We start from the raw sequence: 26,367 nt of genomic DNA on the forward strand, positions 1-26,367 counted from the left end.
AGTAGTGTGGCATCCCTGGGAAGAATAAATAACCGCGGCTATGGTTGATATAAACCTGCGGCGGAGGTCTGGACACGCCCCCCTCCTCATTCGGGTTCTTCCTAAATGATACCACATACACACGTTTCCCGTTCCACACTCCAAACTGTGTTTCCCCGCGTCTCTTAGGGATGATTTTGTCACAATACATTGATAGGTAACTTTCAACCTCAGAGTCTGTAATAAATGGACTAAACAAATGAATCGTCAGTACTTTCATTGAAAACTGAAAAGAGGGGATTACTTTCACCCCCTCCAGCTCTACCTTCTCTTTATTTACTTCATAAAGAGCGTAGGCACTTTCACACTGCGAGGCTTTATTAAGCGTAACATCATAAAGTCCTCGAGAAAAAAAAGATTGAAAGCAAAAAAGATGCTCCTTGTCGATCTTCAAGAGCTTACAAATAACATTGAAAATAAATTGAGAATCTTTCACCTGCCGGTGGTCAGGAGCAACCACGAACCTGATGGTGTCCTTCAGCGGATGCTCCTCCGAGAAATAATCATTCGGGTTGCTTGCTTGATTCTCCTTCCTTCCTCCAGGGTTTCTCCTTGTCTCCATGATTTTCCTCTTCTTTTCCAGATACCAAAGAAAATATCACACACGGATCGCAGCCTCCACGAAGTTCGTCCTCCCTCCAACACACCGTCCTCCGTAAAGAAAAGGCACTGCAGCTTTAGCACCGATTCCCAAAAGCAGCACTGGATATCTCCAAAGGCCAAGAATCGGTTCTGCCACCACAGTAACCTTCAGCCCAATGTCACAACCCACTACAGATCGTGCCAAAAGGCCGAGAAGCGATAACCAGAATTGGTTTCAAACTACGGAGCCACCCAAGGATCCTGAAAAGTCCATTTGTGGAGATGAGCTCCTGGACTCCCGTTAAGAAGACATGTTGTCAACCTCTAGATCCCTTACATGCCTGCACTTTTCGGCTTGCTGCTGCTGCAATCCACGCGTTTTAGATCTGCATAACTCCACCTCTTTAAACACAGCACCTTCACCCCCTGCTGTTCCCACCCGCCTCAACACCGTTGGAAGGGAGGAGAACCAATTAAGGCGGGGGGTGGGGTGGAACGAGCAGCTGTCTACCCTTAGCAGGAGGGCTCCTGATTACATACCTCTCCTGCTGCTGCTGCTGCTGGCTGTCCAGCAGCAGACTGAAGGTGGCTGCTGCTGTGCACAGGTATATAAAGGCTCAGAGCCTATTATGACACGCGCAGCCAGCGTTCCATTGCCACATTCCATCTACTGCAGGCAGGATACCTGGCTGGCTGAATGTCGCTGAGAAGCTCACAGAGACCGCCATAAGCAACAGTTTAACAGAATGCCACAGACTAATCAACCAAACTTTTTGGGTTGGGTTCTCTTTTATAGTCTGCAGGCATTAAATGAAAGAAGTCAGTGTTCCAGCAGAAGGAGACAACGTTTCAGAAAAGGCATTGTAGCAAACCAAAAAAGAAATTTTAAGCGCAGCAGAGTAACCAGCGCACATACCTGTTAGCTCAGGTGAGTTTAAAAGGCTGCTGTTGATAACAAGGGCATTTGCTAAATAGATGGTGTGTGTGCAACAATATACTGAAAGTTCAATTATATTGTGCAGCTTATCTCACCACCTGTAGTTATTTAGGTGAAAGCTCCAAAATGCTTGCCTAATATGTCTGTTTATCCAAAAGGAAGTAAAAAGGGAGAGCTAGAAAGATAGCATTGCATCACATTACATGGCAATGCAATGCACAGTTGCTGAAGTTGAACCAAAATGAGCTTGTAATCTGGCTTCTGCAACTTTGAACATGAAAAATCCAATGAGGAGAAGAAAAGCAAAGCCAAAGAGTCCATCCCAAAATCCGACAAACAAGCAAAATGAACAAAAAACATTGAATTCAATTCTTTCTGATTTTAGAAACTGCATTAAAGAAGGGGTGCACCGGTCCTGGAGATACTGCAATACCAGGTCAATGCGTGGAGTGGACAGAGCAAGCTCTTTTTCCATCTCCCTGTTCTAAAAATCCATTTAATATATGGTCCCCAGATAGGGGACGTATCAGATATTAAACTGATAAGAACAGATACTACACTTGATCTTAGCCAAAAGGCCGAGAAGCGATAACCAGAATTGGTTTCAAACTACGGAGCCACCCAAGGATCCTGAAAAGTCCATTTGTGGAGATGAGCTCCTGGACTCCCGTTAAGAAGACATGTTGTCAACCTCTAGATCCCTTACATGCCTGCACTTTTCGGCTTGCTGCTGCTGCAATCCACGCGTTTTAGATCTGCATAACTCCACCTCTTTAAACACAGCACCTTCACCCCCTGCTGTTCCCACCCGCCTCAACACCGTTGGAAGGGAGGAGAACCAATTAAGGCGGGGGGTGGGGTGGAACGAGCAGCTGTCTACCCTTAGCAGGAGGGCTCCTGATTACATACCTCTCCTGCTGCTGCTGCTGCTGGCTGTCCAGCAGCAGACTGAAGGTGGCTGCTGCTGTGCACAGGTATATAAAGGCTCAGAGCCTATTATGACACGCGCAGCCAGCGTTCCATTGCCACATTCCATCTACTGCAGGCAGGATACCTGGCTGGCTGAATGTCGCTGAGAAGCTCACAGAGACCGCCATAAGCAACAGTTTAACAGAATGCCACAGACTAATCAACCAAACTTTTTGGGTTGGGTTCTCTTTTATAGTCTGCAGGCATTAAATGAAAGAAGTCAGTGTTCCAGCAGAAGGAGACAACGTTTCAGAAAAGGCATTGTAGCAAACCAAAAAAGAAATTTTAAGCGCAGCAGAGTAACCAGCGCACATACCTGTTAGCTCAGGTGAGTTTAAAAGGCTGCTGTTGATAACAAGGGCATTTGCTAAATTGATGGTGTGTGTGCAACAATATACTGAAAGGTCAATTATATTGTGCAGCTTATCTCACCACCTGTAGTTATTTAGGTGAAAGCTCCAAAATGCTTGCCTAATATGTCTGTTTATCCAAAAGGAAGTAAAAAGGGAGAGCTAGAAAGATAGCATTGCATCACATTACATGGCAATGCAATGCACAGTTGCTGAAGTTGAACCAAAATGAGCTTGTAATCTGGCTTCTGCAACTTTGAACATGAAAAATCCAATGAGGAGAAGAAAAGCAAAGCCAAAGAGTCCATCCCAAAATCCGACAAACAAGCAAAATGAACAAAAAACATTGAATTCAATTCTTTCTGATTTTAGAAACTGCATTAAAGAAGGGGTGCACCGGTCCTGGAGATACTGCAATACCAGGTCAATGCGTGGAGTGGACAGAGCAAGCTCTTTTTCCATCTCCCTGTTCTAAAAATCCATTTAATATATGGTCCCCAGATAGGGGACGTATCAGATATTAAACTGATAAGAACAGATACTACACTTGATCTTAGCCAAAAGGCCGAGAAGCGATAACCAGAATTGGTTTCAAACTACGGAGCCACCCAAGGATCCTGAAAAGTCCATTTGTGGAGATGAGCTCCTGGACTCCCGTTAAGAAGACATGTTGTCAACCTCTAGATCCCTTACATGCCTGCACTTTTCGGCTTGCTGCTGCTGCAATCCACGCGTTTTAGATCTGCATAACTCCACCTCTTTAAACACAGCACCTTCACCCCCTGCTGTTCCCACCCGCCTCAACACCGTTGGAAGGGAGGAGAACCAATTAAGGCGGGGGGTGGGGTGGAACGAGCAGCTGTCTACCCTTAGCAGGAGGGCTCCTGATTACATACCTCTCCTGCTGCTGCTGCTGCTGCTGGCTGTCCAGCAGCAGACTGAAGGTGGCTGCTGCTGTGCACAGGTATATAAAGGCTCAGAGCCTATTATGACACGCGCAGCCAGCGTTCCATTGCCACATTCCATCTACTGCAGGCAGGATACCTGGCTGGCTGAATGTCGCTGAGAAGCTCACAGAGACCGCCATAAGCAACAGTTTAACAGAATGCCACAGACTAATCAACCAAACTTTTTGGGTTGGGTTCTCTTTTATAGTCTGCAGGCATTAAATGAAAGAAGTCAGTGTTCCAGCAGAAGGAGACAACGTTTCAGAAAAGGCATTGTAGCAAACCAAAAAAGAAATTTTAAGCGCAGCAGAGTAACCAGCGCACATACCTGTTAGCTCAGGTGAGTTTAAAAGGCTGCTGTTGATAACAAGGGCATTTGCTAAATAGATGGTGTGTGTGCAACAATATACTGAAAGGTCAATTATATTGTGCAGCTTATCTCACCACCTGTAGTTATTTAGGTGAAAGCTCGAAAATGCTTGCCTAATATGTCTGTTTATCCAAAAGGAAGTAAAAAGGGAGAGCTAGAAAGATAGCATTGCATCACATTACATGGCAATGCAATGCACAGTTGCTGAAGTTGAACCAAAATGAGCTTGTAATCTGGCTTCTGCAACTTTGAACATGAAAAATCCAATGAGGAGAAGAAAAGCAAAGCCAAAGAGTCCATCCCAAAATCCGACAAACAAGCAAAATGAACAAAAAACATTGAATTCAATTCTTTCTGATTTTAGAAACTGCATTAAAGAAGGGGTGCACCGGTCCTGGAGATACTGCAATACCAGGTCAATGCGTGGAGTGGACAGAGCAAGCTCTTTTTCCATCTCTCTGTTCTAAAAATCCATTTAATATATGGTCCCCAGATAGGGGACGTATCAGATATTAAACTGATAAGAACAGATACTACACTTGATCTTAGCCAAAAGGCCGAGAAGCGATAACCAGAATTGGTTTCAAACTACGGAGCCACCCAAGGATCCTGAAAAGTCCATTTGTGGAGATGAGCTCCTGGACTCCCGTTAAGAAGACATGTTGTCAACCTCTAGATCCCTTACATGCCTGCACTTTTCGGCTTGCTGCTGCTGCAATCCACGCGTTTTAGATCTGCATAACTCCACCTCTTTAAACACAGCACCTTCACCCCCTGCTGTTCCCACCCGCCTCAACACCGTTGGAAGGGAGGAGAACCAATTAAGGCGGGGGGTGGGGTGGAACGAGCAGCTGTCTACCCTTAGCAGGAGGGCTCCTGATTACATACCTCTCCTGCTGCTGCTGCTGCTGGCTGTCCAGCAGCAGACTGAAGGTGGCTGCTGCTGTGCACAGGTATATAAAGGCTCAGAGCCTATTATGACACGCGCAGCCAGCGTTCCATTGCCACATTCCATCTACTGCAGGCAGGATACCTGGCTGGCTGAATGTCGCTGAGAAGCTCACAGAGACCGCCATAAGCAACAGTTTAACAGAATGCCACAGACTAATCAACCAAACTTTTTGGGTTGGGTTCTCTTTTATAGTCTGCAGGCATTAAATGAAAGAAGTCAGTGTTCCAGCAGAAGGAGACAACGTTTCAGAAAAGGCATTGTAGCAAACCAAAAAAGAAATTTTAAGCGCAGCAGAGTAACCAGCGCACATACCTGTTAGCTCAGGTGAGTTTAAAAGGCTGCTGTTGATAACAAGGGCATTTGCTAAATAGATGGTGTGTGTGCAACAATATACTGAAAGGTCAATTATATTGTGCAGCTTATCTCACCACCTGTAGTTATTTAGGTGAAAGCTCCAAAATGCTTGCCTAATATGTCTGTTTATCCAAAAGGAAGTAAAAAGGGAGAGCTAGAAAGATAGCATTGCATCACATTACATGGCAATGCAATGCACAGTTGCTGAAGTTGAACCAAAATGAGCTTGTAATCTGGCTTCTGCAACTTTGAACATGAAAAATCCAATGAGGAGAAGAAAAGCAAAGCCAAAGAGTCCATCCCAAAATCCGACAAACAAGCAAAATGAACAAAAAACATTGAATTCAATTCTTTCTGATTTTAGAAACTGCATTAAAGAAGGGGTGCACCGGTCCTGGAGATACTGCAATACCAGGTCAATGCGTGGAGTGGACAGAGCAAGCTCTTTTTCCATCTCCCTGTTCTAAAAATCCATTTAATATATAGTCCCCAGATAGGGGACGTATCAGATATTAAACTGATAAGAACAGATACTACACTTGATCTTAGCCAAAAGGCCGAGAAGCGATAACCAGAATTGGTTTCAAACTACGGAGCCACCCAAGGATCCTGAAAAGTCCATTTGTGGAGATGAGCTCCTGGACTCCCGTTAAGAAGACATGTTGTCAACCTCTAGATCCCTTACATGCCTGCACTTTTCGGCTTGCTGCTGCTGCAATCCACGCGTTTTAGATCTGCATAACTCCACCTCTTTAAACACAGCACCTTCACCCCCTGCTGTTCCCACCCGCCTCAACACCGTTGGAAGGGAGGAGAACCAATTAAGGCGGGGGGTGGGGTGGAACGAGCAGCTGTCTACCCTTAGCAGGAGGGCTCCTGATTACATACCTCTCCTGCTGCTGCTGCTGGCTGTCCAGCAGCAGACTGAAGGTGGCTGCTGCTGTGCACAGGTATATAAAGGCTCAGAGCCTATTATGACACGCGCAGCCAGCGTTCCATTGCCACATTCCATCTACTGCAGGCAGGATACCTGGCTGGCTGAATGTCGCTGAGAAGCTCACAGAGACCGCCATAAGCAACAGTTTAACAGAATGCCACAGACTAATCAACCAAACTTTTTGGGTTGGGTTCTCTTTTATAGTCTGCAGGCATTAAATGAAAGAAGTCAGTGTTCCAGCAGAAGGAGACAACGTTTCAGAAAAGGCATTGTAGCAAACCAAAAAAGAAATTTTAAGCGCAGCAGAGTAACCAGCGCACATACCTGTTAGCTCAGGTGAGTTTAAAAGGCTGCTGTTGATAACAAGGGCATTTGCTAAATAGATGGTGTGTGTGCAACAATATACTGAAAGGTCAATTATATTGTGCAGCTTATCTCACCACCTGTAGTTATTTAGGTGAAAGCTCCAAAATGCTTGCCTAATATGTCTGTTTATCCAAAAGGAAGTAAAAAGGGAGAGCTAGAAAGATAGCATTGCATCACATTACATGGCAATGCAATGCACAGTTGCTGAAGTTGAACCAAAATGAGCTTGTAATCTGGCTTCTGCAACTTTGAACATGAAAAATCCAATGAGGAGAAGAAAAGCAAAGCCAAAGAGTCCATCCCAAAATCCGACAAACAAGCAAAATGAACAAAAAACATTGAATTCAATTCTTTCTGATTTTAGAAACTGCATTAAAGAAGGGGTGCACCGGTCCTGGAGATACTGCAATACCAGGTCAATGCGTGGAGTGGACAGAGCAAGCTCTTTTTCCATCTCCCTGTTCTAAAAATCCATTTAATATATGGTCCCCAGATAGGGGACGTATCAGATATTAAACTGATAAGAACAGATACTACACTTGATCTTAGCCAAAAGGCCGAGAAGCGATAACCAGAATTGGTTTCAAACTACGGAGCCACCCAAGGATCCTGAAAAGTCCATTTGTGGAGATGAGCTCCTGGACTCCCGTTAAGAAGACATGTTGTCAACCTCTAGATCCCTTACATGCCTGCACTTTTCGGCTTGCTGCTGCTGCAATCCACGCGTTTTAGATCTGCATAACTCCACCTCTTTAAACACAGCACCTTCACCCCCTGCTGTTCCCACCCGCCTCAACACCGTTGGAAGGGAGGAGAACCAATTAAGGCGGGGGGTGGGGTGGAACGAGCAGCTGTCTACCCTTAGCAGGAGGGCTCCTGATTACATACCTCTCCTGCTGCTGCTGCTGCTGGCTGTCCAGCAGCAGACTGAAGGTGGCTGCTGCTGTGCACAGGTATATAAAGGCTCAGAGCCTATTATGACACGCGCAGCCAGCGTTCCATTGCCACATTCCATCTACTGCAGGCAGGATACCTGGCTGGCTGAATGTCGCTGAGAAGCTCACAGAGACCGCCATAAGCAACAGTTTAACAGAATGCCACAGACTAATCAACCAAACTTTTTGGGTTGGGTTCTCTTTTATAGTCTGCAGGCATTAAATGAAAGAAGTCAGTGTTCCAGCAGAAGGAGACAACGTTTCAGAAAAGGCATTGTAGCAAACCAAAAAAGAAATTTTAAGCGCAGCAGAGTAACCAGCGCACATACCTGTTAGCTCAGGTGAGTTTAAAAGGCTGCTGTTGATAACAAGGGCATTTGCTAAATAGATGGTGTGTGTGCAACAATATACTGAAAGGTCAATTATATTGTGCAGCTTATCTCACCACCTGTAGTTATTTAGGTGAAAGCTCCAAAATGCTTGCCTAATATGTCTGTTTATCCAAAAGGAAGTAAAAAGGGAGAGCTAGAAAGATAGCATTGCATCACATTACATGGCAATGCAATGCACAGTTGCTGAAGTTGAACCAAAATGAGCTTGTAATCTGGCTTCTGCAACTTTGAACATGAAAAATCCAATGAGGAGAAGAAAAGCAAAGCCAAAGAGTCCATCCCAAAATCCGACAAACAAGCAAAATGAACAAAAAACATTGAATTCAATTCTTTCTGATTTTAGAAACTGCATTAAAGAAGGGGTGCACCGGTCCTGGAGATACTGCAATACCAGGTCAATGCGTGGAGTGGACAGAGCAAGCTCTTTTTCCATCTCCCTGTTCTAAAAATCCATTTAATATATGGTCCCCAGATAGGGGACGTATCAGATATTAAACTGATAAGAACAGATTTTTTTTTTTTTTTTTTTTTTTTTAAAAACCTATTCAGGTTAAAATTAAAGTCCACTCCACAGTCCTCTTCTCCCCAAAGGGAGACAAGACGTGGACTCCAACTTAAATCATCATCAGGTTTTGGTACTTTTAATGTCAGAAAAAAAAAATACAAAAATACAACAATACTTACAAAGAAAGAAATGTTTCAGAACCTGAATGGATACCAAAAAAATAAAACTTAAATTATAACTGTATTAACAACAGTAATAACATCAAGTAAAATACTTGTAACCATTATCAAAAGCATGAACCCCAACCCAACTCAGAACCTTAAGGGACAAATCTTCAACCCTTGATGCTGAAAAAACTTGTTTCAATACACCATCTGGTATTCTATATTTCACACAAAAAACATTTTTATCTCTTATTAGTTCTTTCCTAACATTCTCTATAAGATAGTCCAAACGTTTCTCATCATACAACTTACGGTACAACCGGTTAAAATATTCTGCATTCTTTATAAACATAGGTTGTTGAAAAACAACTATATTTTCTTCCATTGCCACCTCCACTTCCTGTTCCTTTCTCTTTTCTTGCTTTTTAACCTTACCACGGCCAGTTCCCTGACTTACACCTCCCATTTCACTCTCTACCCTATCCCCCCAATCTACTCTTGTTTTCTCCATCTCCCTCTGCACTCCTACAGGTTTGCTTTCTTTTCCCTTTACCACCAACACCTTTTCTACACTTTCCTCCTTTCTCTCTACCAAAACCTTTTTAACCACTACCTCCTTCTCTTTATTTCTTTTCCTCTTTGGGCAATTCTTAAAAACATGCGTATCTTCCTGACACAAGTTGCACTTCCTCCGATCTTTACAATCCTTTGACTCATGATCACCTTTTTTGCAAAAACCACATACACCACCCGAACAATTTTCCTTTCCATGCCCGTATTGACGACAAACTCGACAAAAAGTGGGTATACCACTGAAAAAAATATCACCATTTATATTACCCAACTTAAACCTAGCTGGGGGAAGCAACACAGTCCCCTGCTCATCTTCTTTGAAACGGACCAAAAATTTCCACTTCGAAGTCCAAAAACCAAATTCATTATAAATCTTCCCTTTTGGTGTTACTGACAAACAAAAAAACTCCAAAAATGTAAGAACATCCTCTTCGTCCACCAATGGAGAGTACATTTTAACAATGATCCATTTATCTCTAACGGGGAAGTGTGGCATTACACTTATCCCCTCCATTCTTTTATCCTGGCTTGCAGTCATTTTCCTTAGATATCCTTCAAAAAAAACTTTGTCAACAAAAACTATATCATAAACACCCCTCCTGGGGTAGTCCATTATCGCCAACACTTCTTCTGTCTTCAAACCAAAAAGATCCACAAGAACTTAACTCATCACATACCTAAAATCCTTTTGATCTCGAAAGTTCTCCTGAACAACCAAACGAATAGAATTCTGCACCTTAGCGAATTCAGGCACATGATCTTCCTCTCCTTCATGTGATGCTGCAGACATCTTCTTCACAAACAGGTTCTCCTCTTCTCAATAGAAACCTTCAACACCGAAGTGCCAGGTAGATGATCGCCTCCCGTTGCCCGGGGACTAATCCGACTCCCTAATAGCAGCAGGGAGGTGAAGCCCTGCTGAAAAACAGAGCGATCCCCCCAGGCCAAGGAGCCGGGTACCCCGAGCACCTCTCAGCCAAGACCAAGGCAGCAGCCACTAGATCACTGCACTTGATCTTAGCCAAAAGGCCGAGAAGCGATAACCAGAATTGGTTTCAAACTACGGAGCCACCCAAGGATCCTGAAAAGTCCATTTGTGGAGATGAGCTCCTGGACTCCCGTTAAGAAGACATGTTGTCAACCTCTAGATCCCTTACATGCCTGCACTTTTCGGCTTGCTGCTGCTGCAATCCACGCGTTTTAGATCTGCATAACTCCACCTCTTTAAACACAGCACCTTCACCCCCTGCTGTTCCCACCCGCCTCAACACCGTTGGAAGGGAGGAGAACCAATTAAGGCGGGGGGTGGGGTGGAATGAGCAGCTGTCTACCCTTAGCAGGAGGGCTCCTGATTACATACCTCTCCTGCTGCTGCTGCTGCTGGCTGTCCAGCAGCAGACTGAAGGTGGCTGCTGCTGTGCACAGGTATATAAAGGCTCAGAGCCTATTATGACACGCGCAGCCAGCGTTCCATTGCCACATTCCATCTACTGCAGGCAGGATACCTGGCTGGCTGAATGTCGCTGAGAAGCTCACAGAGACCGCCATAAGCAACAGTTTAACAGAATGCCACAGACTAATCAACCAAACTTTTTGGGTTGGGTTCTCTTTTATAGTCTGCAGGCATTAAATGAAAGAAGTCAGTGTTCCAGCAGAAGGAGACAACGTTTCAGAAAAGGCATTGTAGCAAACCAAAAAAGAAATTTTAAGCGCAGCAGAGTAACCAGCGCACATACCTGTTAGCTCAGGTGAGTTTAAAAGGCTGCTGTTGATAACAAGGGCATTTGCTAAATAGATGGTGTGTGTGCAACAATATACTGAAAGGTCAATTATATTGTGCAGCTTATCTCACCACCTGTAGTTATTTAGGTGAAAGCTCCAAAATGCTTGCCTAATATGTCTGTTTATCCAAAAGGAAGTAAAAAGGGAGAGCTAGAAAGATAGCATTGCATCACATTACATGGCAATGCAATGCACAGTTGCTGAAGTTGAACCAAAATGAGCTTGTAATCTGGCTTCTGCAACTTTGAACATGAAAAATCCAATGAGGAGAAGAAAAGCAAAGCCAAAGAGTCCATCCCAAAATCCGACAAACAAGCAAAATGAACAAAAAACATTGAATTCAATTCTTTCTGATTTTAGAAACTGCATTAAAGAAGGGGTGCACCGGTCCTGGAGATACTGCAATACCAGGTCAATGCGTGGAGTGGACAGAGCAAGCTCTTTTTCCATCTCCCTGTTCTAAAAATCCATTTAATATATGGTCCCCAGATAGGGGACGTATCAGATATTAAACTGATAAGAACAGATTTTTTTATTTTATCGAAAGCCCGAATTCGTGTACAAAACCCGAGTGCGCTTAAAAAAGTGACAAGTGCCACAAAAAAAGTGCACTAGGATGCTGGTCTTCTTGAAACCCTCTCCAAAAGGAGAAGGGTCCCCCAAACCATTCCCCGTCCCTCCGAGCCAAAAGGCCACAGCGAGGAACAGGGACAAAAAGCCACCTCCAGCCGAAGCCAGAGGCGACCCAATCTTACCCCCAGCACCTGCCCGAGTTCTCACCCGAGCAAGGCACTGGGAGCCAAAGACTGTGCTCCCCTCCCGGAAGAGGGGAGCCAACAAAGCTCTCCTCCCAAAAGAGGAGAGCCAGGGGGGGTTCAGGGGGGAGCGGAACCTGATGGCCACACACTCCCCCCCTAGACCTGCCAAGAGAGGAACCCGTAAGGGAACCGCATCCCGACAAAGTCCTAGTAGGACGTGACACACGTGAATAAGTGGACACACAGTGACAAAGAAATTAAATAAATAGTGAAGGTTTCACAGTATAATACTGCCCGGACCTTCGACCGGGAATTGAAAAATTCCCCATCCTAAGGCCAGAAGGCCCGGAATAAGGGTGTGTGCGAAGAAAGAAAATTTGAAGTGCTTGTGCAAATGTGCCATAAACTCAAGTGGGGTTCCCAATCCCAGTGAGTTAAGGCACCCCAGGGTCACCACTCCTGGGGCACTTCACACTTCGGGCTTTCGATCTTCCCCGGCCCAATGGCGTCGATCCTGGGGGGCCATGCTTTCCACCAGATGACTATATTAGCCACCTGGCATACTAACAAGCGCCTAAACCCCAGTGTGCATAATGTATCAATCTACTAGGGCGGCCAACATCCAAAACCGCCTTTTCGAAATATACTACACCTGATCTTAGCCAAAAGGCCGAGAAGCGATAACCAGAATTGGTTTCAAACTACGGAGCCACCCAAGGATCCTGAAAAGTCCATTTGTGGAGATGAGCTCCTGGACTCCCGTTAAGAAGACATGTTGTCAACCTCTAGATCCCTTACATGCCTGCACTTTTCGGCTTGCTGCTGCTGCAATCCACGCGTTTTAGATCTGCATAACTCCACCTCTTTAAACACAGCACCTTCACCCCCTGCTGTTCCCACCCGCCTCAACACCGTTGGAAGGGAGGAGAACCAATTAAGGCGGGGGGTGGGGTGGAACGAGCAGCTGTCTACCCTTAGCAGGAGGGCTCCTGATTACATACCTCTCCTGCTGCTGCTGCTGCTGGCTGTCCAGCAGCAGACTGAAGGTGGCTGCTGCTGTGCACAGGTATATAAAGGCTCAGAGCCTATTATGACACGCGCAGCCAGCGTTCCATTGCCACATTCCATCTACTGCAGGCAGGATACCTGGCTGGCTGAATGTCGCTGAGAAGCTCACAGAGACCGCCATAAGCAACAGTTTAACAGAATGCCACAGACTAATCAACCAAACTTTTTGGGTTGGGTTCTCTTTTATAGTCTGCAGGCATTAAATGAAAGAAGTCAGTGTTCCAGCAGAAGGAGACAACGTTTCAGAAAAGGCATTGTAGCAAACCAAAAAAGAAATTTTAAGCGCAGCAGAGTAACCAGCGCACATACCTGTTAGCTCAGGTGAGTTTAAAAGGCTGCTGTTGATAACAAGGGCATTTGCTAAATAGATGGTGTGTGTGCAACAATATACTGAAAGGTCAATTATATTGTGCAGCTTATCTCACCACCTGTAGTTATTTAGGTGAAAGCTCCAAAATGCTTGCCTAATATGTCTGTTTATCCAAAAGGAAGTAAAAAGGGAGAGCTAGAAAGATAGCATTGCATCACATTACATGGCAATGCAATGCACAGTTGCTGAAGTTGAACCAAAATGAGCTTGTAATCTGGCTTCTGCAACTTTGAACATGAAAAATCTAATGAGGAGAAGAAAAGCAAAGCCAAAGAGTCCATCCCAAAATCCGACAAACAAGCAAAATGAACAAAAAACATTGAATTCAATTCTTTCTGATTTTAGAAACTGCATTAAAGAAGGGGTGCACTGGTCCTGGAGATACTGCAATACCAGGTCAATGCGTGGAGTGGACAGAGCAAGCTCTTTTTCCATCTCCCTGTTCTAAAAATCCATTTAATATATGGTCCCCAGATAGGGGACGTATCAGATATTAAACTGATAAGAACAGATACTACACTTGATCTTAGCCAAAAGGCCGAGAAGCGATAACCAGAATTGGTTTCAAACTACGGAGCCACCCAAGGATCCTGAAAAGTCCATTTGTGGAGATGAGCTCCTGGACTCCCGTTAAGAAGACATGTTGTCAACCTCTAGATCCCTTACATGCCTGCACTTTTCGGCTTGCTGCTGCTGCAATCCACGCGTTTTAGATCTGCATAACTCCACCTCTTTAAACACAGCACCTTCACCCCCTGCTGTTCCCACCCGCCTCAACACCGTTGGAAGGGAGGAGAACCAATTAAGGCGGGGGGTGGGGTGGAACGAGCAGCTGTCTACCCTTAGCAGGAGGGCTCCTGATTACATACCTCTCCTGCTGCTGCTGCTGCTGCTGGCTGTCCAGCAGCAGACTGAAGGTGGCTGCTGCTGTGCACAGGTATATAAAGGCTCAGAGCCTATTATGACACGCGCAGCCAGCGTTCCATTGCCACATTCCATCTACTGCAGGCAGGATACCTGGCTGGCTGAATGTCGCTGAGAAGCTCACAGAGACCGCCATAAGCAACAGTTTAACAGAATGCCACAGACTAATCAACCAAACTTTTTGGGTTGGGTTCTCTTTTATAGTCTGCAGGCATTAAATGAAAGAAGTCAGTGTTCCAGCAGAAGGAGACAACGTTTCAGAAAAGGCATTGTAGCAAACCAAAAAAGAAATTTTAAGCGCAGCAGAGTAACCAGCGCACATACCTGTTAGCTCAGGTGAGTTTAAAAGGCTGCTGTTGATAACAAGGGCATTTGCTAAATAGATGGTGTGTGTGCAACAATATACTGAAAGGTCAATTATATTGTGCAGCTTATCTCACCACCTGTAGTTATTTAGGTGAAAGCTCCAAAATGCTTGCCTAATATGTCTGTTTATCCAAAAGGAAGTAAAAAGGGAGAGCTAGAAAGATAGCATTGCATCACATTACATGGCAATGCAATGCACAGTTGCTGAAGTTGAACCAAAATGAGCTTGTAATCTGGCTTCTGCAACTTTGAACATGAAAAATCCAATGAGGAGAAGAAAAGCAAAGCCAAAGAGTCCATCCCAAAATCCGACAAACAAGCAAAATGAACAAAAAACATTGAATTCAATTCTTTCTGATTTTAGAAACTGCATTAAAGAAGGGGTGCACCGGTCCTGGAGATACTGCAATACCAGGTCAATGCGTGGAGTGGACAGAGCAAGCTCTTTTTCCATCTCCCTGTTCTAAAAATCCATTTAATATATGGTCCCCAGATAGGGGACGTATCAGATATTAAACTGATAAGAACAGATACTACACTTGATCTTAGCCAAAAGGCCGAGAAGCGATAACCAGAATTGGTTTCAAACTACGGAGCCACCCAAGGATCCTGAAAAGTCCATTTGTGGAGATGAGCTCCTGGACTCCCGTTAAGAAGACATGTTGTCAACCTCTAGATCCCTTACATGCCTGCACTTTTCGGCTTGCTGCTGCTGCAATCCACGCGTTTTAGATCTGCATAACTCCACCTCTTTAAACACAGCACCTTCACCCCCTGCTGTTCCCACCCGCCTCAACACCGTTGGAAGGGAGGAGAACCAATTAAGGCGGGGGGTGGGGTGGAACGAGCAGCTGTCTACCCTTAGCAGGAGGGCTCCTGATTACATACCTCTCCTGCTGCTGCTGCTGCTGCTGGCTGTCCAGCAGCAGACTGAAGGTGGCTGCTGCTGTGCACAGGTATATAAAGGCTCAGAGCCTATTATGACACACGCAGCCAGCGTTCCATTGCCACATTCCATCTACTGCAGGCAGGATACCTGGCTGGCTGAATGTCGCTGAGAAGCTCACAGAGACCGCCATAAGCAACAGTTTAACAGAATGCCACAGACTAATCAACCAAACTTTTTGGGTTGGGTTCTCTTTTATAGTCTGCAGGCATTAAATGAAAGAAGTCAGTGTTCCAGCAGAAGGAGACAACGTTTCAGAAAAGGCATTGTAGCAAACCAAAAAAGAAATTTTAAGCGCAGCAGAGTAACCAGCGCACATACCTGTTAGCTCAGGTGAGTTTAAAAGGCTGCTGTTGATAACAAGGGCATTTGCTAAATAGATGGTGTGTGTGCAACAATATACTGAAAGGTCAATTATATTGTGCAGCTTATCTCACCACCTGTAGTTATTTAGGTGAAAGCTCCAAAATGCTTGCCTAATATGTCTGTTTATCCAAAAGGAAGTAAAAAGGGAGAGCTAGAAAGATAGCATTGCATCACATTACATGGCAATGCAATGCACAGTTGCTGAAGTTGAACCAAAATGAGCTTGTAATCTGGCTTCTGCAACTTTGAACATGAAAAATCCAATGAGGAGAAGAAAAGCAAAGCCAAAGAGTCCATCCCAAAATCCAACAAACAAGCAAAATGAACAAAAAACATTGAATTCAATTCTTTCTGATTTTAGAAACTGCATTAAAGAAGGGGTGCACCGGTCCTGGAGATACTGCAATACCAGGTCAATGCGTGGAGTGGACAGAGCAAGCTCTTTTTCCATCTCCCTGTTCTAAAAATCCATTTAATATATGGTCCCCAGATAGGGGACGTATCAGATATTAAACTGATAAGAACAGATACTACACTTGATCTTAGCCAAAAGGCCGAGAAGCGATAACCAGAATTGGTTTCAAACTACGGAGCCACCCAAGGATCCTGAAAAGTCCATTTGTGGAGATGAGCTCCTGGACTCCCGTTAAGAAGACATGTTGTCAACCTCTAGATCCCTTACATGCCTGCACTTTTCGGCTTGCTGCTGCTGCAATCCACGCGTTTTAGATCTGCATAACTCCACCTCTTTAAACACAGCACCTTCACCCCCTGCTGTTCCCACCCGCCTCAACACCGTTGGAAGGGAGGAGAACCAATTAAGGCGGGGGGTGGGGTGGAACGAGCAGCTGTCTACCCTTAGCAGGAGGGCTCCTGATTACATACCTCTCCTGCTGCTGCTGCTGCTGCTGGCTGTCCAGCAGCAGACTGAAGGTGGCTGCTGCTGTGCACAGGTATATAAAGGCTCAGAGCCTATTATGACACACGCAGCCAGCATTCCATTGCCACATTCCATCTACTGCAGGCAGGATACCTGGCTGGCTGAATGTCGCTGAGAAGCTCACAGAGACCGCCATAAGCAACAGTTTAACAGAATGCCACAGACTAATCAACCAAACTTTTTGGGTTGGGTTCTCTTTTATAGTCTGCAGGCATTAAATGAAAGAAGTCAGTGTTCCAGCAGAAGGAGACAACGTTTCAGAAAAGGCATTGTAGCAAACCAAAAAAGAAATTTTAAGCGCAGCAGAGTAACCAGCGCACATACCTGTTAGCTCAGGTGAGTTTAAAAGGCTGCTGTTGATAACAAGGGCATTTGCTAAATAGATGGTGTGTGTGCAACAATATACTGAAAGGTCAATTATATTGTGCAGCTTATCTCACCACCTGTAGTTATTTAGGTGAAAGCTCCAAAATGCTTGCCTAATATGTCTGTTTATCCAAAAGGAAGTAAAAAGGGAGAGCTAGAAAGATAGCATTGCATCACATTACATGGCAATGCAATGCACAGTTGCTGAAGTTGAACCAAAATGAGCTTGTAATCTGGCTTCTGCAACTTTGAACATGAAAAATCCAATGAGGAGAAGAAAAGCAAAGCCAAAGAGTCCATCCCAAAATCCGACAAACAAGCAAAATGAACAAAAAACATTGAATTCAATTCTTTCTGATTTTAGAAACTGCATTAAAGAAGGGGTGCACCGGTCCTGGAGATACTGCAATACCAGGTCAATGCGTGGAGTGGACAGAGCAAGCTCTTTTTCCATCTCCCTGTTCTAAAAATCCATTTAATATATGGTCCCCAGATAGGGGACGTATCAGATATTAAACTGATAAGAACAGATACTACACTTGATCTTAGCCAAAAGGCCGAGAAGCGATAACCAGAATTGGTTTCAAACTACGGAGCCACCCAAGGATCCTGAAAAGTCCATTTGTGGAGATGAGCTCCTGGACTCCCGTTAAGAAGACATGTTGTCAACCTCTAGATCCCTTACATGCCTGCACTTTTCGGCTTGCTGCTGCTGCAATCCACGCGTTTTAGATCTGCATAACTCCACCTCTTTAAACACAGCACCTTCACCCCCTGCTGTTCCCACCCGCCTCAACACCGTTGGAAGGGAGGAGAACCAATTAAGGCGGGGGGTGGGGTGGAACGAGCAGCTGTCTACCCTTAGCAGGAGGGCTCCTGATTACATACCTCTCCTGCTGCTGCTGCTGCTGGCTGTCCAGCAGCAGACTGAAGGTGGCTGCTGCTGTGCACAGGTATATAAAGGCTCAGAGCCTATTATGACACGCGCAGCCAGCGTTCCATTGCCACATTCCATCTACTGCAGGCAGGATACCTGGCTGGCTGAATGTCGCTGAGAAGCTCACAGAGACCGCCATAAGCAACAGTTTAACAGAATGCCACAGACTAATCAACCAAACTTTTTGGGTTGGGTTCTCTTTTATAGTCTGCAGGCATTAAATGAAAGAAGTCAGTGTTCCAGCAGAAGGAGACAACGTTTCAGAAAAGGCATTGTAGCAAACCAAAAAAGAAATTTTAAGCGCAGCAGAGTAACCAGCGCACATACCTGTTAGCTCAGGTGAGTTTAAAAGGCTGCTGTTGATAACAAGGGCATTTGCTAAATAGATGGTGTGTGTGCAACAATATACTGAAAGGTCAATTATATTGTGCAGCTTATCTCACCACCTGTAGTTATTTAGGTGAAAGCTCCAAAATGCTTGCCTAATATGTCTGTTTATCCAAAAGGAAGTAAAAAGGGAGAGCTAGAAAGATAGCATTGCATCACATTACATGGCAATGCAATGCACAGTTGCTGAAGTTGAACCAAAATGAGCTTGTAATCTGGCTTCTGCAACTTTGAACATGAAAAATCCAATGAGGAGAAGAAAAGCAAAGCCAAAGAGTCCATCCCAAAATCCGACAAACAAGCAAAATGAACAAAAAACATTGAATTCAATTCTTTCTGATTTTAGAAACTGCATTAAAGAAGGGGTGCACCGGTCCTGGAGATACTGCAATACCAGGTCAATGCGTGGAGTGGACAGAGCAAGCTCTTTTTCCATCTCCCTGTTCTAAAAATCCATTTAATATATGGTCCCCAGATAGGGGACGTATCAGATATTAAACTGATAAGAACAGATACTACACTTGATCTTAGCCAAAAGGCCGAGAAGCGATAACCAGAATTGGTTTCAAACTACGGAGCCACCCAAGGATCCTGAAAAGTCCATTTGTGGAGATGAGCTCCTGGACTCCCGTTAAGAAGACATGTTGTCAACCTCTAGATCCCTTACATGCCTGCACTTTTCGGCTTGCTGCTGCTGCAATCCACGCGTTTTAGATCTGCATAACTCCACCTCTTTAAACACAGCACCTTCACCCCCTGCTGTTCCCACCCGCCTCAACACCGTTGGAAGGGAGGAGAACCAATTAAGGCGGGGGGTGGGGTGGAACGAGCAGCTGTCTACCCTTAGCAGGAGGGCTCCTCATTACATACCTCTCCTGCTGCTGCTGCTGCTGGCTGTCCAGCAGCAGACTGAAGGTGGCTGCTGCTGTGCACAGGTATATAAAGGCTCAGAGCCTATTATGACACGCGCAGCCAGCGTTCCATTGCCACATTCCATCTACTGCAGGCAGGATACCTGGCTGGCTGAATGTCGCTGAGAAGCTCACAGAGACCGCCATAAGCAACAGTTTAACAGAATGCCACAGACTAATCAACCAAACTTTTTGGGTTGGGTTCTCTTTTATAGTCTGCAGGCATTAAATGAAAGAAGTCAGTGTTCCAGCAGAAGGAGACAACGTTTCAGAAAAGGCATTGTAGCAAACCAAAAAAGAAATTTTAAGCGCAGCAGAGTAACCAGCGCACATACCTGTTAGCTCAGGTGAGTTTAAAAGGCTGCTGTTGATAACAAGGGCATTTGCTAAATAGATGGTGTGTGTGCAACAATATACTGAAAGGTCAATTATATTGTGCAGCTTATCTCACCACCTGTAGTTATTTAGGTGAAAGCTCCAAAATGCTTGCCTAATATGTCTGTTTATCCAAAAGGAAGTAAAAAGGGAGAGCTAGAAAGATAGCATTGCATCACATTACATGGCAATGCAATGCACAGTTGCTGAAGTTGAACCAAAATGAGCTTGTAATCTGGCTTCTGCAACTTTGAACATGAAAAATCCAATGAGGAGAAGAAAAGCAAAGCCAAAGAGTCCATCCCAAAATCCAACAAACAAGCAAAATGAACAAAAAACATTGAATTCAATTCTTTCTGATTTTAGAAACTGCATTAAAGAAGGGGTGCACCGGTCCTGGAGATACTGCAATACCAGGTCAATGCGTGGAGTGGACAGAGCAAGCTCTTTTTCCATCTCCCTGTTCTAAAAATCCATTTAATATATGGTCCCCAGATAGGGGACGTATCAGATATTAAACTGATAAGAACAGATACTACACTTGATCTTAGCCAAAAGGCCGAGAAGCGATAACCAGAATTGGTTTCAAACTACGGAGCCACCCAAGGATCCTGAAAAGTCCATTTGTGGAGATGAGCTCCTGGACTCCCGTTAAGAAGACATGTTGTCAACCTCTAGATCCCTTACATGCCTGCACTTTTCGGCTTGCTGCTGCTGCAATCCACGCGTTTTAGATCTGCATAACTCCACCTCTTTAAACACAGCACCTTCACCCCCTGCTGTTCCCACCCGCCTCAACACCGTTGGAAGGGAGGAGAACCAATTAAGGCGGGGGGTGGGGTGGAACGAGCAGCTGTCTACCCTTAGCAGGAGGGCTCCTGATTACATACCTCTCCTGCTGCTGCTGCTGCTGGCTGTCCAGCAGCAGACTGAAGGTGGCTGCTGCTGTGCACAGGTATATAAAGGCTCAGAGCCTATTATGACACGCGCAGCCAGCGTTCCATTGCCACATTCCATCTACTGCAGGCAGGATACCTGGCTGGCTGAATGTCGCTGAGAAGCTCACAGAGACCGCCATAAGCAACAGTTTAACAGAATGCCACAGACTAATCAACCAAACTTTTTGGGTTGGGTTCTCTTTTATAGTCTGCAGGCATTAAATGAAAGAAGTCAGTGTTCCAGCAGAAGGAGACAACGTTTCAGAAAAGGCATTGTAGCAAACCAAAAAAGAAATTTTAAGCGCAGCAGAGTAACCAGCGCACATACCTGTTAGCTCAGGTGAGTTTAAAAGGCTGCTGTTGATAACAAGGGCATTTGCTAAATAGATGGTGTGTGTGCAACAATATACTGAAAGGTCAATTATATTGTGCAGCTTATCTCACCACCTGTAGTTATTTAGGTGAAAGCTCCAAAATGCTTGCCTAATATGTCTGTTTATCCAAAAGGAAGTAAAAAGGGAGAGCTAGAAAGATAGCATTGCATCACATTACATGGCAATGCAATGCACAGTTGCTGAAGTTGAACCAAAATGAGCTTGTAATCTGGCTTCTGCAACTTTGAACATGAAAAATCCAATGAGGAGAAGAAAAGCAAAGCCAAAGAGTCCATCCCAAAATCCAACAAACAAGCAAAATGAACAAAAAACATTGAATTCAATTCTTTCTGATTTTAGAAACTGCATTAAAGAAGGGGTGCACCGGTCCTGGAGATACTGCAATACCAGGTCAATGCGTGGAGTGGACAGAGCAAGCTCTTTTTCCATCTCCCTGTTCTAAAAATCCATTTAATATATGGTCCCCAGATAGGGGACGTATCAGATATTAAACTGATAAGAACAGATACTACACTTGATCTTAGCCAAAAGGCCGAGAAGCGATAACCAGAATTGGTTTCAAACTACGGAGCCACCCAAGGATCCTGAAAAGTCCATTTGTGGAGATGAGCTCCTGGACTCCCGTTAAGAAGACATGTTGTCAACCTCTAGATCCCTTACATGCCTGCACTTTTCGGCTTGCTGCTGCTGCAATCCACGCGTTTTAGATCTGCATAACTCCACCTCTTTAAACACAGCACCTTCACCCCCTGCTGTTCCCACCCGCCTCAACACCGTTGGAAGGGAGGAGAACCAATTAAGGCGGGGGGTGGGGTGGAACGAGCAGCTGTCTACCCTTAGCAGGAGGGCTCCTGATTACATACCTCTCCTGCTGCTGCTGCTGCTGGCTGTCCAGCAGCAGACTGAAGGTGGCTGCTGCTGTGCACAGGTATATAAAGGCTCAGAGCCTATTATGACACGCGCAGCCAGCGTTCCATTGCCACATTCCATCTACTGCAGGCAGGATACCTGGCTGGCTGAATGTCGCTGAGAAGCTCACAGAGACCGCCATAAGCAACAGTTTAACAGAATGCCACAGACTAATCAACCAAACTTTTTGGGTTGGGTTCTCTTTTATAGTCTGCAGGCATTAAATGAAAGAAGTCAGTGTTCCAGCAGAAGGAGACAACGTTTCAGAAAAGGCATTGTAGCAAACCAAAAAAGAAATTTTAAGCGCAGCAGAGTAACCAGCGCACATACCTGTTAGCTCAGGTGAGTTTAAAAGGCTGCTGTTGATAACAAGGGCATTTGCTAAATAGATGGTGTGTGTGCAACAATATACTGAAAGGTCAATTATATTGTGCAGCTTATCTCACCACCTGTAGTTATTTAGGTGAAAGCTCCAAAATGCTTGCCTAATATGTCTGTTTATCCAAAAGGAAGTAAAAAGGGAGAGCTAGAAAGATAGCATTGCATCACATTACATGGCAATGCAATGCACAGTTGCTGAAGTTGAACCAAAATGAGCTTGTAATCTGGCTTCTGCAACTTTGAACATGAAAAATCCAATGAGGAGAAGAAAAGCAAAGCCAAAGAGTCCATCCCAAAATCCAACAAACAAGCAAAATGAACAAAAAACATTGAATTCAATTCTTTCTGATTTTAGAAACTGCATTAAAGAAGGGGTGCACCGGTCCTGGAGATACTGCAATACCAGGTCAATGCGTGGAGTGGACAGAGCAAGCTCTTTTTCCATCTCCCTGTTCTAAAAATCCATTTAATATATGGTCCCCAGATAGGGGACGTATCAGATATTAAACTGATAAGAACAGATACTACACTTGATCTTAGCCAAAAGGCCGAGAAGCGATAACCAGAATTGGTTTCAAACTACGGAGCCACCCAAGGATCCTGAAAAGTCCATTTGTGGAGATGAGCTCCTGGACTCCCGTTAAGAAGACATGTTGTCAACCTCTAGATCCCTTACATGCCTGCACTTTTCGGCTTGCTGCTGCTGCAATCCACGCGTTTTAGATCTGCATAACTCCACCTCTTTAAACACAGCACCTTCACCCCCTGCTGTTCCCACCCGCCTCAACACCGTTGGAAGGGAGGAGAACCAATTAAGGCGGGGGGTGGGGTGGAACGAGCAGCTGTCTACCCTTAGCAGGAGGGCTCCTGATTACATACCTCTCCTGCTGCTGCTGCTGCTGGCTGTCCAGCAGCAGACTGAAGGTGGCTGCTGCTGTGCACAGGTATATAAAGGCTCAGAGCCTATTATGACACGCGCAGCCAGCGTTCCATTGCCACATTCCATCTACTGCAGGCAGGATACCTGGCTGGCTGAATGTCGCTGAGAAGCTCACAGAGACCGCCATAAGCAACAGTTTAACAGAATGCCACAGACTAATCAACCAAACTTTTTGGGTTGGGTTCTCTTTTATAGTCTGCAGGCATTAAATGAAAGAAGTCAGTGTTCCAGCAGAAGGAGACAACGTTTCAGAAAAGGCATTGTAGCAAACCAAAAAAGAAATTTTAAGCGCAGCAGAGTAACCAGCGCACATACCTGTTAGCTCAGGTGAGTTTAAAAGGCTGCTGTTGATAACAAGGGCATTTGCTAAATAGATGGTGTGTGTGCAACAATATACTGAAAGGTCAATTATATTGTGCAGCTTATCTCACCACCTGTAGTTATTTAGGTGAAAGCTCCAAAATGCTTGCCTAATATGTCTGTTTATCCAAAAGGAAGTAAAAAGGGAGAGCTAGAAAGATAGCATTGCATCACATTACATGGCAATGCAATGCACAGTTGCTGAAGTTGAACCAAAATGAGCTTGTAATCTGGCTTCTGCAACTTTGAACATGAAAAATCCAATGAGGAGAAGAAAAGCAAAGCCAAAGAGTCCATCCCAAAATCCAACAAACAAGCAAAATGAACAAAAAACATTGAATTCAATTCTTTCTGATTTTAGAAACTGCATTAAAGAAGGGGTGCACCGGTCCTGGAGATACTGCAATACCAGGTCAATGCGTGGAGTGGACAGAGCAAGCTCTTTTTCCATCTCCCTGTTCTAAAAATCCATTTAATATATGGTCCCCAGATAGGGGACGTATCAGATATTAAACTGATAAGAACAGATACTACACTTGATCTTAGCCAAAAGGCCGAGAAGCGATAACCAGAATTGGTTTCAAACTACGGAGCCACCCAAGGATCCTGAAAAGTCCATTTGTGGAGATGAGCTCCTGGACTCCCGTTAAGAAGACATGTTGTCAACCTCTAGATCCCTTACATGCCTGCACTTTTCGGCTTGCTGCTGCTGCAATCCACGCGTTTTAGATCTGCATAACTCCACCTCTTTAAACACAGCACCTTCACCCCCTGCTGTTCCCACCCGCCTCAACACCGTTGGAAGGGAGGAGAACCAATTAAGGCGGGGGGTGGGGTGGAACGAGCAGCTGTCTACCCTTAGCAGGAGGGCTCCTGATTACATACCTCTCCTGCTGCTGCTGCTGCTGGCTGTCCAGCAGCAGACTGAAGGTGGCTGCTGCTGTGCACAGGTATATAAAGGCTCAGAGCCTATTATGACACGCGCAGCCAGCGTTCCATTGCCACATTCCATCTACTGCAGGCAGGATACCTGGCTGGCTGAATGTCGCTGAGAAGCTCACAGAGACCGCCATAAGCAACAGTTTAACAGAATGCCACAGACTAATCAACCAAACTTTTTGGGTTGGGTTCTCTTTTATAGTCTGCAGGCATTAAATGAAAGAAGTCAGTGTTCCAGCAGAAGGAGACAACGTTTCAGAAAAGGCATTGTAGCAAACCAAAAAAGAAATTTTAAGCGCAGCAGAGTAACCAGCGCACATACCTGTTAGCTCAGGTGAGTTTAAAAGGCTGCTGTTGATAACAAGGGCATTTGCTAAATAGATGGTGTGTGTGCAACAATATACTGAAAGGTCAATTATATTGTGCAGCTTATCTCACCACCTGTAGTTATTTAGGTGAAAGCTCCAAAATGCTTGCCTAATATGTCTGTTTATCCAAAAGGAAGTAAAAAGGGAGAGCTAGAAAGATAGCATTGCATCACATTACATGGCAATGCAATGCACAGTTGCTGAAGTTGAACCAAAATGAGCTTGTAATCTGGCTTCTGCAACTTTGAACATGAAAAATCCAATGAGGAGAAGAAAAGCAAAGCCAAAGAGTCCATCCCAAAATCCGACAAACAAGCAAAATGAACAAAAAACATTGAATTCAATTCTTTCTGATTTTAGAAACTGCATTAAAGAAGGGGTGCACCGGTCCTGGAGATACTGCAATACCAGGTCAATGCGTGGAGTGGACAGAGCAAGCTCTTTTTCCATCTCCCTGTTCTAAAAATCCATTTAATATATGGTCCCCAGATAGGGGACGTATCAGATATTAAACTGATAAGAACAGATACTACACTTGATCTTAGCCAAAAGGCCGAGAAGCGATAACCAGAATTGGTTTCAAACTACGGAGCCACCCAAGGATCCTGAAAAGTCCATTTGTGGAGATGAGCTCCTGGACTCCCGTTAAGAAGACATGTTGTCAACCTCTAGATCCCTTACATGCCTGCACTTTTCGGCTTGCTGCTGCTGCAATCCACGCGTTTTAGATCTGCATAACTCCACCTCTTTAAACACAGCACCTTCACCCCCTGCTGTTCCCACCCGCCTCAACACCGTTGGAAGGGAGGAGAACCAATTAAGGCGGGGGGTGGGGTGGAACGAGCAGCTGTCTACCCTTAGCAGGAGGGCTCCTGATTACATACCTCTCCTGCTGCTGCTGCTGCTGGCTGTCCAGCAGCAGACTGAAGGTGGCTGCTGCTGTGCACAGGTATATAAAGGCTCAGAGCCTATTATGACACGCGCAGCCAGCGTTCCATTGCCACATTCCATCTACTGCAGGCAGGATACCTGGCTGGCTGAATGTCGCTGAGAAGCTCACAGAGACCGCCATAAGCAACAGTTTAACAGAATGCCACAGACTAATCAACCAAACTTTTTGGGTTGGGTTCTCTTTTATAGTCTGCAGGCATTAAATGAAAGAAGTCAGTGTTCCAGCAGAAGGAGACAACGTTTCAGAAAAGGCATTGTAGCAAACCAAAAAAGAAATTTTAAGCGCAGCAGAGTAACCAGCGCACATACCTGTTAGCT

At 44.9% G+C, this 26,367-nt stretch overlaps 17 non-coding genes across 17 annotated transcripts; all 17 read right to left on the bottom strand.

The window, feature by feature from the left end:
* Positions 1–1,957: 1,957 nt before the first annotated feature.
* Positions 1,958–2,148, bottom strand: LOC141192001 (U2 spliceosomal RNA). The gene has a single exon (XR_012265697.1). It is a non-coding gene; the product is annotated as a U2 spliceosomal RNA (small nuclear RNA).
* Positions 2,149–3,263: 1,115 nt separating this feature from the next.
* Positions 3,264–3,454, bottom strand: LOC141192003 (U2 spliceosomal RNA). Its single transcript, XR_012265699.1, has one exon. It is a non-coding gene; the product is annotated as a U2 spliceosomal RNA (small nuclear RNA).
* A 1,118-nt stretch (positions 3,455–4,572) lies between these two features.
* Positions 4,573–4,763, bottom strand: LOC141192096 (U2 spliceosomal RNA). Its single transcript, XR_012265788.1, has one exon. It is a non-coding gene; the product is annotated as a U2 spliceosomal RNA (small nuclear RNA).
* Positions 4,764–5,878: 1,115 nt separating this feature from the next.
* LOC141192100 (U2 spliceosomal RNA) lies at positions 5,879–6,069 on the bottom strand. Its single transcript, XR_012265792.1, has one exon. It is a non-coding gene; the product is annotated as a U2 spliceosomal RNA (small nuclear RNA).
* Positions 6,070–7,181: 1,112 nt separating this feature from the next.
* LOC141192004 (U2 spliceosomal RNA) lies at positions 7,182–7,372 on the bottom strand. Its single transcript, XR_012265700.1, has one exon. It is a non-coding gene; the product is annotated as a U2 spliceosomal RNA (small nuclear RNA).
* A 1,115-nt stretch (positions 7,373–8,487) lies between these two features.
* Positions 8,488–8,675, bottom strand: LOC141192133 (U2 spliceosomal RNA). Its single transcript, XR_012265822.1, has one exon. It is a non-coding gene; the product is annotated as a U2 spliceosomal RNA (small nuclear RNA).
* Positions 8,676–11,528: 2,853 nt separating this feature from the next.
* Positions 11,529–11,712, bottom strand: LOC141192125 (U2 spliceosomal RNA). The gene has a single exon (XR_012265816.1). It is a non-coding gene; the product is annotated as a U2 spliceosomal RNA (small nuclear RNA).
* Positions 11,713–13,709: 1,997 nt separating this feature from the next.
* On the bottom strand, positions 13,710–13,900 carry LOC141191985 (U2 spliceosomal RNA). The gene has a single exon (XR_012265681.1). It is a non-coding gene; the product is annotated as a U2 spliceosomal RNA (small nuclear RNA).
* A 1,118-nt stretch (positions 13,901–15,018) lies between these two features.
* Positions 15,019–15,209, bottom strand: LOC141192005 (U2 spliceosomal RNA). The gene has a single exon (XR_012265701.1). It is a non-coding gene; the product is annotated as a U2 spliceosomal RNA (small nuclear RNA).
* Positions 15,210–16,327: 1,118 nt separating this feature from the next.
* Positions 16,328–16,518, bottom strand: LOC141192006 (U2 spliceosomal RNA). Its single transcript, XR_012265702.1, has one exon. It is a non-coding gene; the product is annotated as a U2 spliceosomal RNA (small nuclear RNA).
* Positions 16,519–17,636: 1,118 nt separating this feature from the next.
* LOC141192007 (U2 spliceosomal RNA) lies at positions 17,637–17,827 on the bottom strand. The gene has a single exon (XR_012265703.1). It is a non-coding gene; the product is annotated as a U2 spliceosomal RNA (small nuclear RNA).
* A 1,115-nt stretch (positions 17,828–18,942) lies between these two features.
* LOC141192008 (U2 spliceosomal RNA) lies at positions 18,943–19,133 on the bottom strand. Its single transcript, XR_012265704.1, has one exon. It is a non-coding gene; the product is annotated as a U2 spliceosomal RNA (small nuclear RNA).
* Positions 19,134–20,248: 1,115 nt separating this feature from the next.
* LOC141192009 (U2 spliceosomal RNA) lies at positions 20,249–20,439 on the bottom strand. The gene has a single exon (XR_012265705.1). It is a non-coding gene; the product is annotated as a U2 spliceosomal RNA (small nuclear RNA).
* Positions 20,440–21,554: 1,115 nt separating this feature from the next.
* On the bottom strand, positions 21,555–21,745 carry LOC141192010 (U2 spliceosomal RNA). The gene has a single exon (XR_012265706.1). It is a non-coding gene; the product is annotated as a U2 spliceosomal RNA (small nuclear RNA).
* Positions 21,746–22,860: 1,115 nt separating this feature from the next.
* Positions 22,861–23,051, bottom strand: LOC141192011 (U2 spliceosomal RNA). The gene has a single exon (XR_012265707.1). It is a non-coding gene; the product is annotated as a U2 spliceosomal RNA (small nuclear RNA).
* A 1,115-nt stretch (positions 23,052–24,166) lies between these two features.
* Positions 24,167–24,357, bottom strand: LOC141192012 (U2 spliceosomal RNA). The gene has a single exon (XR_012265708.1). It is a non-coding gene; the product is annotated as a U2 spliceosomal RNA (small nuclear RNA).
* Positions 24,358–25,472: 1,115 nt separating this feature from the next.
* On the bottom strand, positions 25,473–25,663 carry LOC141192014 (U2 spliceosomal RNA). The gene has a single exon (XR_012265710.1). It is a non-coding gene; the product is annotated as a U2 spliceosomal RNA (small nuclear RNA).
* Positions 25,664–26,367: the final 704 nt, after the last annotated feature.

This window comes from Phyllobates terribilis, unplaced genomic scaffold (genome assembly GCF_046119375.1).
Source record: "Phyllobates terribilis strain yellow unplaced genomic scaffold, ASM4611937v1 Scaffold_52__1_contigs__length_9100884, whole genome shotgun sequence".
NCBI classification, from domain to species: Eukaryota; Metazoa; Chordata; class Amphibia; order Anura; family Dendrobatidae; genus Phyllobates; species Phyllobates terribilis.